The sequence below is a fragment of the Antechinus flavipes genome, chromosome 3 (genome assembly GCF_016432865.1).
Source record: "Antechinus flavipes isolate AdamAnt ecotype Samford, QLD, Australia chromosome 3, AdamAnt_v2, whole genome shotgun sequence".
Taxonomy (NCBI): Eukaryota; Metazoa; Chordata; class Mammalia; order Dasyuromorphia; family Dasyuridae; genus Antechinus; species Antechinus flavipes.
This window is the reverse complement of record NC_067400.1, coordinates 428,680,822-428,693,894: the sequence shown is the minus strand read 5'-3', so window position 1 is coordinate 428,693,894 and position 13,073 is coordinate 428,680,822.

Sequence of the window (13,073 nt, the reverse complement as noted above, 5' to 3'; positions counted from 1 at the left end):
ACAGAGTAAGACAGGGGAGGGAGAAAAGAAAGAAGAGAGAACAGAAAAGAAAGGCATTTTTTACTTTGGTAGAAAATTCAGCAGCCTGAAATCTCAGAAAACAAGTTTAACTAAATTACAGAGGGCTTGAAGGCGTGAGAGGTGAAACAGTATATTCGGCTAAATCCGGGATGACAAGAAAAGAATCATGAGGAGAGATGAGATGAGGAGAATCATTTTTCTGCTGACTGGAGTGCTGTGTGTGATTTCAGAATTCATTTTCAAAAGAGCATTTGGAGCATTACTTTCCCTCAAATGTGTATCCTCAATCTGAACTGACTTCTTTGTGGAGGCTCTTGAACTGGATTTCAGTGTGTCTTTATATCCCCCATATCTGTTCCTCCTTTCCCATGGGCTATCTTTGGCAACCTGTTCTCTTGTGCCACTTCCCCTCTGGAACTACTTGCTAGAATTCTGCCCCAGAATTCAGAACTAAATGAAATAATGTCTCCCAAAGGGACACAAAAGATGAGCTATAAATGATTATGAAGTGAATCTCAAGCCAAATCCATACAGTGATCTGGGGAATAGCTTTCCTCAGAAATCGAATGATATATGATGGATGCCAGTTGCCTTGAGGCTAACAAAACGTGAATTTCATGTATTCCCCAAGTGAAAAGTAGGTTTCAGCTGTGGGGAGTTACTTTTCTGCTTTTGATGTCTTCATTTGAGATGTGGTCCTGTAAAAGTCTCCTGTGTTCAATCTCTCTAAGTCTGCTTCAGTTCATGAAGTCACAATATCGAACATTTATTAAATGTTTTTGTTTTTAGTGATGATGTGAGTGACAATATCATTGTACATGTAGAGAAAACGCAGTCTTGAATTTGCTGCTGATCATCTGATGGTTAGAGAATTATTTAAAGTTTGTGAAGCACTTCACTCACACTGGGTCACCTGAGGTTCACAATAACCCTATGATGTTGGAAATTGAGGTATTATTGGATAATTTTATAGATAAGGAAAATAAGAGTCAGAGAGGTTAAGTCATTTGCTCATGGTTACATATTAAGTAAGTACTGAGACAAAATTTAAAATCAAGTCTTCTTGAATCAAAGTCTAGATCTATATACTAAATGATTTGACATTGAGGAAGGAACTTGGACTCTCATTTTCCTCACCTATTAAGGAGATTGAATTCATTAAGATTTAACTTCATATTTTTATTATTATAAAAATATAGCATTACAGCAAAACCACAGTATGATCTGCATTCCTTTGGACAGAAAGAAAGTCATTTATTCCTGTCATGATTATTTGTTAGGCCCTTTGCTAAGTGCAGTTGGGTTTCTTCACTGCAATATCTCTTGATTAAGGCTCACTGGTCCAGGTTCAGCTCTATCTAAGAATTCAGACATTACTAATTCAAATCAATGAAATTCAGCGAGCAGCTGAATTTGATGTCTATTCTGGACAAAGTCCTCTGATAAGTATTAGGTCAAATACAAAGTTTAGGGGAAAGGTCTACATGGAACTTAGATGAATGAATGAATAAATGAATGAATGAAAATGCCCTGATTACATGTTTACTATATGTAAAACACAATGAAATATAGGACAAGTACACAGCTCAATCCATAAAACAAAAGAATCAACAATATATACCAAGTATATTAAGGAGATACAAAATAAATCTCTATGTAATGCCCAGTAGGACAATTATCTCTAACAGAAAGAGACCAAGGAATGCTTTGTGGAAGTGGTGGTTTTGGATGGAACTAATAAGAAAGAATTTAAAAATATTTTTTTTGTTTGCATTCCAAGCATGGAGAACACCATGATAAAAGACATAGAAATGAAAACTTATCTAGTGTGGTCTGGGGATAGAGAGTTTCAAACCAGATTGGTTATAGCATAGAATTTGAAGACTAAAATAATGTAAGGTAGGATCATGCCCAACTGAGAAGGATCTCAACTGCCACAGTAAACAACAGGGAGTCATCAAAGATTTTCAGCAGAGGAGTGACATGACTAGATCTATGCATAAAGAATATTTTGCTAGACATGTGAAAGATGGCTTGTAGAAGAAGAAGAAGAATAGTTGAAAGATTTTTCCAGTCTATTGCAATAACACGGTGGTGTTAGTGGAAATAGAGAGAAGGAAATAGATTTGAAAGATGTTACAGATATAAAGAAAAAGAATAAGGTGGCTATAAGTAAGATGATGAGTAGAAAGTAAGAATTAAAGACAATGCCATCATTTCAAAACTAAGAATTTCAGGCAAATAGTAGAATAAAAGAGGGGAAATGGGTTTGGGAAAAATGACAATCAGTTTCATTTTGGATAAGGTGAGTTTAAGATACAAGTAGAACATCCATGTGAAGAGGTCATATATGCAGATAGAGATATAGGCCTGTAAATTCATATATTGAAGCCATCGAAGTTAATGAACTTGCCAAGGAAGAGAAGATAAAGAAAGTAAATCAAGAAAAGTCAAGAAGTATTTATGAAGCACTTATCTTGTGCCAGCCATGACACCAAATATCACAATTAAAAAGAAAGGCAAAAATACCCCTGCCCTCATGGAATTCACATTCTTTTTCTTTTTCTTTTTTTTATACATTAATTACTTATTGTTAACATTCTTTTCTTTTTAAATTTGGGTTCTAAGTTCTCTCCCTCCCTCTGACTCAATGAGAAAGCAAGCAATATGATATCACTTATATGTATAATATCACATAAAACATTTTCATATTAGCCATATTTCAAAAAAAAAGCAAGAAAAATAAAGTTATCCTTCAGTTTTCACTTAGTTCATCAGTTGTCTCCCTTTCCTTTTTATCATGACTTCTTCAGATTATTTTGGACACTATATTGATCTAGCCTGGTTTTTCACAATTGATCATGCTTACAACACTGCTATTGTTACATGTAGTGATCAAGGATTTCTCATAGTAATAAGGAGACAAACATACAAACAGATATGCACACAGAAGATGTGTTCAGAATAAATTGAAGATAATCTCAGAGGGAAAACACTAGCCTTCAGAAGAGAGGTGGAGATATATACATATATATATATAACCAGAAAGACTTCTCAGAGAAGGTGATATTGGAATTATTTTTAAGGAAATAAGGGTAGTCAGGAGGAAAAATGAAGGCAGGAGACCATTCAAATTGCATCCAGTGAAATGGCACAGACAGGAAAGCAGTAACTTGTAGGACCAATAACAAATCAGAAGGCCAGTATTGCTAGCTTGAGATAAGGAGAGTAAAGAAGACTGAAAAGAGTCAAGAATAGAACTTTAAGGAATACTTGCTTATCATAAGTTTTTCAGGTGGAAAGGGCAATAGAAAAAGAACATGGCATTAAAAAGGGGGGAGTTATTTGCCCTCAAGTCACATAAATAATTATCATAGCTAGAATTTGAACCTGATGCTCTGATGCCAAACCCAGGACACTTTCCATATACACCATGTAGTCTCCTTACATTGAAAGATTGAAAGAAGGATGCAAAGTCAGCACACACTATTAAATGTTTGTTGAATATAATTTAATGCAAAATAATAAAAAGGAGGCAAAGGCAGATCCAGAAAAAATATGATGTCTCGGAAATCAAAGGAAGAGAAAAAAACACACAAAAATGTAGAAACTCAACAATCAGGAGTTACAGAGAATCAGATCTGAGAAAATGAACAATAAAAGAATGGCATTAGATCTGTGCCATCAATCTTTGATTAATTAAGCAATCAATTGCAACCTTTGAGAGAGCAAATTAGAAAAGTCTAAGGAAAAAGTAATAAGAAATTTTTTTTTTACTGTTATCATTAGTTTCCTCCCTCCCTCATGGAGTTTGACAGTAAAGGAAAGAAGAAAATAGGACAATAGAAGGGAGAAAAAATAGCGGTATACTGGTATATGTTTAACAACTGACTTTCCAAAAAAATTTCATCATCACATAGTTTTAAATTTAAGGGATGAATGAGATAAAGAAAGATGAGGAGGGAGAAAAAAAAAAAAAACATTGGCTTTAGAAATGAAAGGTGCTTATTTGACCTAGAACAAGTCACTTAATCCCTATTGGCCTCATTTCCTTATCTGGAAAATGAAGGGAATAGATCACTTGAAGTCTAGACAGATAATGGAATGCCTTTAATGACCTTCATGAAGAAGGATCTATGAAGACTTCCTTTTTAATTTTACTTTATTTTCAATCATTCAAAATTGTCCTTCCTTCCTTTCTATCAAACTCCATCCTATTTGAGAATAAAAGAAAATGCAAAATCTCTCTTACAATCATGTTTAATCTAGCAAAACAAATTTTTGCATTAAATATTCCAAAAACTATGTCTCACTCTTTACTTTGAGTTCTTCACTTCTCTATCAGAGAGACGGAAGCCTGTTTCATCATTATATTCTATGGGGAAATGGCTAGTCATCATATTGATCAGAGTTTCTAATTCTTTGAAAATTGTATTCTTCATATAATATTGTTGTCATTTGTACAAATTGTTCTGGTTCTAGTCACTTCACTTTGTATCAGTTCATAGAAGCCTTCTCAGATTTCTCTGGAAAGGCCTTCTTCATCATTTCTTATAACACAATAGTATCCCATCATACACACACACACACACACACACACACACACACACACACACACCAGTGTTCTGTAATTCCCGTTTATGGATTCTGATTCTTTGCTACCTCAAAAAGATGTTAAGTAATTTGCATATCCTTTATGTTGCTTAGGATTATTTCCTTAACTTACTCTCCCTCTAATTCCTCCTGCTCCCTTATCCTCCTGTTTTCCTTTTGAATGAAATGTTTTTCTATACCCAACTCTGTGTGTATGTGCATTCTTCCTTCCTTTGACCAGTTCCAATGAGAATGAGATTCATTACCTATTCCTCTCACCTTCTCCTCCTATGTGAGATAACTTTTTTCTGCCTTTCTTTTCCCTTTGGCCCTCCTCACTTCCTCCCTGCCCCAGTGTATTCCTCTTTCTCTCTTTCCATTTTTCCTTTAAGGTGATCAAGACATAATAGAATCACGTTCAGATGTGGCTAATTAGACTTCTTTTATGATTCTGATAATGACAGAATTCAAGGAGAACATATGTATCATGTCTCAATATTTGAATGAAAGTAGTTTTTCCCTTTCTAGTCCTTATGATTGATTGGTCATCTTTATCCTATGTGTTTTTTTTTTTTTTGACTCCTCTGTTTGAAGTTCAAAGTTCTTTTCATCAGGATTTTGGAAGATTTCTATTTCATTAGAGAGCTATTATTTCCCTGCAGGATTATATTCAGTTTTACTGGATATGTTATTCATAGGTATAAGCCTATATTTTCTGCCTTCTGGGACATCATTTCCCAAATTCTTTGCCCTGGTATAAAAGTAGCTGTTAAATCAAGGGTGACACTGACTATGGTTTTTTGGTACTTGAATTCTTTCTTTCTGTCTATTTGTGCTATTTTTTTCTTTGACCTAGAAGTTCAGAATTTTGACGGTGATATATCTATGACCTTTCATCTTAGAGTTTCTTTCAGGAAATTATTCAATTTTGACTTTTTCTTCTGGTTCTAAGAGATCTGGGCAGTTTTCTTTTAAGATTTCTTGAAATATGATGTCTAGGTTCTTTTTTTATTCTGGCACTCACATAGTCTAGTAAATCTTAAATTTTTTTATCTGTTTTCCAGATGAGTTGTTTTTTGCTGATATTTTATGTTTTCTACTATTTCTCAGTCTTCAGATTTTGTTTAATATTGCCTCTTAGAATCCCTTTCACATATGTTGTTCATTTTTATTTGGAATGAGTTTGTTGTTATGTTTTATGCCCCTTGTACCAAGCTGTTACTTTTCTTTCTTTCCACTTCTCTCATTTATTTTCCATGTTTCCTAAAGTATTCTCATTTCACTTATAAAAACATTTTAATTCTTGTTTTTAACTTTTGTTTCATTTCTTTCAAGATCTGGATAGATTTATGGATAAGCTGTATTTTTCTTTGAGATGTTTCTTAGCAATGCTTTGGAGACATTCTCTTCTTGGTTTGTATCTTAAGCATCCCTATCACAATAATAACTTTTTATATGGTGTGATTCTTTTGTAGTTGTTTATTTCATTCTTCAAGCCTAATTCCTGACTTCAGACTTGATGTTAGGATCAGACTCTACACATTTTTGGAAGGAAAGTCTAAAATGGTCTTTTTGCTGCTTTCTTATTGTATTAAGTATTATGTCATTATATTATCTTAGGGACGATTCAGCCTAGAGACTTAAAAGCATTCAGTTATCCCAAAGAAGTCTAATCTAGGGCAAAATTCATATGCTGGACCTTTCATAGGAAATTTTAAAAATTAACTTCTTGACCTGAGTTTGGATCTGAGAAAGTTTTCCTTTGCCTGTGATTTCTTCTCTCTTTGATTCCTCTTCAGGCTTTAGATTGGATTAGAAGTAGGAACTGAGACTTCACTCTGCTCCTGAGATATAGTCACCCAGCTTGTTTATGAATTTTCTCCTTCTGGCAATACCACCCAGGGCCAGCAGTTACTATTTACATGCAGTATGATCCCTCAATTTCAGTCCCTTCCTCAGTCTACTCTGATATTGTGATCTAGAACTGAGTAGAAGGTTACAAAGCTGCCAGTTGGCACCTGACCCCATTTGTGGTCTTCTTGTATAGGTCCCAGATATAATTTTGTCCTGGTGCATAGTCACATGTTCATGCATAAACACATGTATATATGCATGCACACACATATACATATAGTTAAATTCATGTTGTTCACCACTCTTTCCCCATTTGAAAGTGAACTCCTTGAGAAAAAGGCCATGTTTGCTTTTCTTAGCATCCTTAGCATTTAGCACAATGTTTGGTACATGGTAAACCCTTAATAAATCCTTATTGATTGACTGGCTAGCAGCCATCCATTCTAATATATAGAGTGTTTTAGGACCTTGTGCTTGGCTATTTTTCTCTTGTCCCTTGTTCATCATTACTTCTTTTCTATGGAATCAGAGAATGCAATTCTGATTCCTCTTCTACTTGGCTGACTAATCATTCTACTTTGTTGGGTCATCATTTGCAGTCTAGATCTTAGGTGTACTATAAGGTTCTATATCAGGTTCTTTTTTATTCTCTGTATTCTCTCAGGTCTCACATGTCCAATTTTCACCACTAAACAGATGACTTTCAAAACATATCCATCTTTCAACTTTCCCCTGGCCCAGTCCTATTTCACTATCACCACCAAGTACCTATTGGACATCTCCACCTCAATGTTTCAGTTATTCCAAATTCAACCTTACCAAAACATACCTTGTTTTCTCCTCTCCCTGTGCCCGCTAATTTATCCCACTTTTTACTTTCTTTTTTTCTATCAAGGGCGTGACCATCCTTCTAGTCACCCAACTTTATAACTCAAAATTATCCTCAACTCTTCACTTTCTTTCAAACACTCTATGCAAATAGTCCCTAAAATTCTATTTACACAATATATCTAATATCTATTCCCTTCTTTTGATTCAAACAGCTAGTAGCCTAGTTCAGACTCTCATTTGATCTCATAAACAATAAAAAATAAAACAAGCATTTATTAAAAACCCACTAGGTGCCAAGTTCTGGATATACAAAAACAAAAAAATTACACACACACACACACATACACACACACACACACACATATAGTCTCTCTTGTCAAGGAACTTACATTCTAATAGTTATACACAAGATAGATACAGAATAGACACAAAATAATCTTAGAGTGGAAGTTATTACAATTGAATGGACCATAAAAGGCCTCTACAAAAAGTGACACTTGAGTATTACTATAGTCTTCTTATCAATTTTTCTGCATCTAGGTTTTCACTCCTCTGCTTTTTCCTTTACATAACTATCTTACTTTTATTCCTAAAGCATAAACCTGAGTATGCCATTGCCACAGTCAATAATCTTCAGTGGCTCCCTTTTGTCTTTATTATAAAAAATAGTAACTCCTTTGTTTAATCATTTAAAGCTCCACTTAAGCTAGCTCCAGACAATTTTTCCAAACATATACTATTTCCTTTTTATGGGTTCTATGTTTCAAGCAAACTTGCTTATTTGTTCCCCCGACACAGTATTCTATTTCCCACTTCCATAGTCTACAAAGATTTTTTAGCACAATCTCCCTCTTATTCACCTCTTCCTCTTGACATCTTTTGTACCACAGACCATGTAACCTCCTACAAGATATTTCTTGATCCTCCCTGAATTATTGGCACTTCCCTCTCAAAAATATTTGATATTTATTTAGAATGCATGTAAATATGAAGAAACATCTATATGTGTGTATAAATCTTTCATCTATATAACAAATATTTATTTATATAAGGGCATGTTATATATTCCCAGTAGATCATATACTCAAGAAGAAGAATTGTTTTCATTTTCCCCCAATCATTCTGGATTCAGTAAAACTCTTGGATCTAAGTACTAGGTATGGAATCATACTCTTCAGTATCAAAGTCCTTGTTGTTTGTCCTTTCTCAAAGAGGACTTCAGGGAGGTGCTGCCATGACATGTAAGTGATTTGGATTTAAATGAGGAAGGGCAGTGCAAAGTCTCCTGGCTCACTTTCCCCTCCAGAGTCACCTGGGTCCAGTGGCCAGATATAAATCAAGATGATTGGAGATGGCCCTGGATACAGTGGGAGACCTTGACTTTTTTAAGCTAAGGTCTTGAACAGGTCTCAGTTTGACTGAGGCTGTAGCCATTCAGTGATTAAGGCTAGGTAGCAATTGAGGCAAAGGATCTCCTTTATTATCTAGTCCAAAAAAACCAAAATAAACAAAGGAAGGAATGAACCTGGGAGGGGAAGACATTCAGCGTTTTGGGCCAAAGCAGAAATGATTGCATTTTACATCCATTCTGAGTCAATCAGGACCCAATGACCAAATGGGGCTTCGTCTAAAACCTATAAATGGCCAATTAGAATCAGATTGATTTTGTTTTAAGGCATGATCCTTAACAAGAAAATCTAGCCACTAACCCCAAGGTATCTTGAGAAGGTTCAGAAATGCAAAATAGAACAAAAAAAAATGCTTTTAAGAGCATCTGTGAGTAAAGGTATAATACCCTATTTGGACAGAAGAAGGGAAGGAAGAAAGGAAGGAAGGGACAGAGTGAGGGAAGGAGGGAAAGAGGAACAAAGGAAGGAAAGAAGGAAGGGATGGAGAGAGATGGAGGAAGGGAGAGAAGGGAAGGAAGGAGTGAGGGAAGGGAATGAGGGCGGAGGGAGGGAGAAGAGAGGGAGGAAAGAAGGGAGGAAGGAAGGAAGGAAAGAAAAAAGGAAGGAAGGAAGGAGGGAAGGAGGGAGGGAAGGGAATGAGGGGGGAGGGAGAGAAAAGAGAGGAAGAGAGGGAAGAAGGAAGGGAGAAAGGAAGGAAGGAAAGAAGGAAGGAAGGAAGGAAGGAAAGAAGGAAGGAAGGAAGAAAAGAAGGAAGGAAGGAAAGGAGAAAGGGAGAGAGATAGGGATGGAGGGAAGGAGGGAGAAAGGAGTCTTCCAATTGACCAATTTCAGGTCAACTTTACTTACAGAGGTTCTTATTTGTCCTTTGTTCTCAAAGAGCACCATGACATCAGGGAGGTGATGCCATGACTTGCAGGTGAATTGCATTGAAGTGAGAGATAACTGTGCAAGGTCACATGCCTCAATTTTTCCTCCAGGCTCAAAGTTTTAGAGCCTTATGGAAGAGTAGGAATCCTCAGTGTTACCATTTTGCAATTAGATTGGTATTGTACTCCCCAGCAATATGGTTGGCATTCTTTTAATCATAATAATCTGTACTTCAATCTAATAAACATATTTTTGAGAGTTAATATTAGAAGTTTTCCACACAACATCAGAGTATGTGTAGGAGATTTTCACGTTGTACAACTCATTTTGCTGAAAAGTTGTAAGAAAATCAAATTTTCATGGGCTAAATAATTGGATTTTAAATTTGCCATTATTTAAAGGAATTTAGAGTAGTAGTCTCAAATTCAGATAGAAATAGATCCCCACTAGTAAAATAGTTATGTAGAAAACTACAAATTAATATTTTCTATGTTATGCTTTATTTTATTAAGCATTTCCCTAATACATTTTGATCTGGTTCAGGAGCCTCAATTTTGAGGCTCAAATTTGATATATCTGAGCTAAATAATATAATGAGATGTACATAGTGGTCATTCAACACATAATTATTGATGGAACAAATATATAGTATCAATACCTTTTACATTGAGATATTTTACATGAGATATTTAATTACAATAAGATTAGCCCAGTTTAATATACCCAGAAAATAGTCTTTATAATCCAACTAAAAATGTTATTGAATTGTGTGCAGACCGTTTTATCTTGTTAATATTATACCCTGTCTGCCTCCAAAAATCTTTTAGATAGCTCACAAAAGCATGAATAAAGCTTCCATAAGTTATTTAAAGATAAAACAAGAGACTCCATCCAAAGCATATATATATGTATGTATACATATTTTCTGCTGGTAGAGTTGTGAATTGTTTCAACCACTTTGGAAAGATACATGAATCCACAAATAGTATGTGCCAGACATTGGAGAGACAAAGATAATAATCAAACAATCCCTGCACTTAAGGAGCCGGCGCTCTACTGGATAGACAATAGATGTGGACATTAGCATTTATAAAATCCATATAGGATAACTTGAAGTGGGTATGTACTAGGAGTATGAGAAAAGACTTCATGTAAGTGGAATTGTGGAATAAAAGTTACAAACTTTTACATATCTTTTGCTCCAAAGATCCCACTATAAAATTTATACACTAATGAGATTACTAACAAGAAAAAAAGGTCTATTTCTACAAAATATTCACATCAGAACTATTTGCAACAGAAGAAAACTGAATACAAAGGATCCAACAATTGGGGAATAGTTAAAAAAAATTGTGTTGTTATTAATAATATGGAATCATAAGGAATAGCATGCATCCTTAAAAACAACTATGAAGAACTATAAATGGGAAGACATAAAAAGTGACAAAAAGCAAAGAAAGCGAAGTCAAAATAACAACAATATTACAGAGCAACAAAACAGGCAAAATACAAAGAACAATATTGGTTATTACTTTCTAAAAAATAATATAGTGCATAGTTTCTTTTAATAATGGTAATGAAGGGCTTTGGTTGCCAATGAAATGCAATCACTTTTCTTGTATTTGTTTATATGTGCTTATTTTATTTAAAGTATAATTTATGAATAAATATTTAATTAATTAAAAAAATAAAAGCAGCAGAGGAATAAGGACTTTCAGATACTTGAACCCAGCAATTTCATATACTTCAACAATAAACCTGGCTCTAGGTCTTTTAGCTAATAAAGCCAAAAGGAAAAAAAAAAGGAAATGTGCAACATTATGATATTTTAATTTTCCAAAATGGTAAAGATACAATAAATTTACATTTTAAAAAAATTTATACCTAAACTAAAGAAGAAATTTATTTCATGGGTACGTGTACAAAAGTATGTTGAGAAACATGTTGTACAATATTTTCAAGCCCAGTTTTATATAAGATACAAGAATGATGTTCAGCCAGACATTTTTATACTGACTCTCTAGCCCCTGTGTCTAAGGAAATTGTGAAGGTGTCAAATGTTCTGACTTTCCTTACAGCCGGTTTCTCATTGCCCATTCCTTTCCCAGAGCCTCCTAATTTTTACCTATTCTCCACCTGTCTACTTCTTCCACTTCCTATTTATGGATCTCCTGTGATACTCATGAGACCAATTTGTTCATAGTTCCAAAAGGCTAACAATAACAGTAAATGTACAAAGAAGGGGAAGCAACAAAGAAGCAAGTCCCTTTATAGTCTGTTCTGTCTTCCTTCCTCCTCCCATCTGGTCACTTCTAGCATTAAGTTTACTCATCTGGAATGATGAACAGAGGGTTCCAAATTTCAGAAGGAAGATAAGAATAAATACAGAGATACAAAACTATGCCTATACCCATTCTTTAAAAAGACTTCTCTCCAGGGACATTGCGAAGAATCTAAACCAGCCTTCTTTAGATGTATCTTCCCATTTGTTAAAATATTTTTTTTTAAATCAATCAGGCCTGTGCACAGATATTTTTGCCTGAAAATATAGTTAATCCAGATAGAGAAGTGATGTCATTTGATTGTGCATATGTGGACACAAGTACCCCCTGAGATAAATATTTTCTGCAATGTCTATTTTCACAATGTCAGCTTTAGGAAGCTATTGAGGACTCACAAACAGCAGGAGTATTGGTGGTGTAATCAGGCATAGACCAGAGCACCAAGTTCTCCATAATATATCAGGAAACATAGCTTGAAGAGATAGCTTGCCTATTCATACACTCACTGAGCACAAACCATTTTTAAACTTTGTCAGTCAAGGTACTCCTAAGCTCCATGCATGGCACATGGCCAAGAGCAGCAGGATTCTGAATCAGCAACAATATAGGGGGGAAAAGTAAACTTTTCTCTAATTTGGCCACTGGTGTCAAAATCTGGACAGTCCTCCAGGATAAGGCTGGTAATTTCAGTGGCATATGTCTGAGCTAATTCTGATCTCTCAAACACCAGTTAAAGTTATGGGGCAATATCTGTAGAAATCTAACCTCTCAAGGACACATGCATAGGGAAACAGATGGCTTGCAACAGACTGCTTAATCCCAAATCAAATAACAGAATCAGCACTTCAGTATGACTGCTTATCCAGACACTTTTGTCAGGTAATATAGTTCGTAGCTTAGCCTCCTACAAAATAGAACCTATAAAGTTCTTTTAAGACAGTGGTTCATAGGATCACAATTGGAAGGGCCCTCACAGGCCCGCTAGTCCAACCTCCTCATTTTCAGAGGAGAAAACTAAGACCAATGGAGGTGAATTTTATAACTCTCACCAAGGTTACATGGGGGAAAAGACAAAAGTTGTATGTGAATTCAGATCCTTTCACCCCAGAGCCTGGGCTTTTTATTCCTCTGTTTCTTAAACTTATATAACTGGGAGCAAAACAAGATGTATAAAAGAAGACAGTATCTATCCTTTCACCAATTGTATCTTCTATTT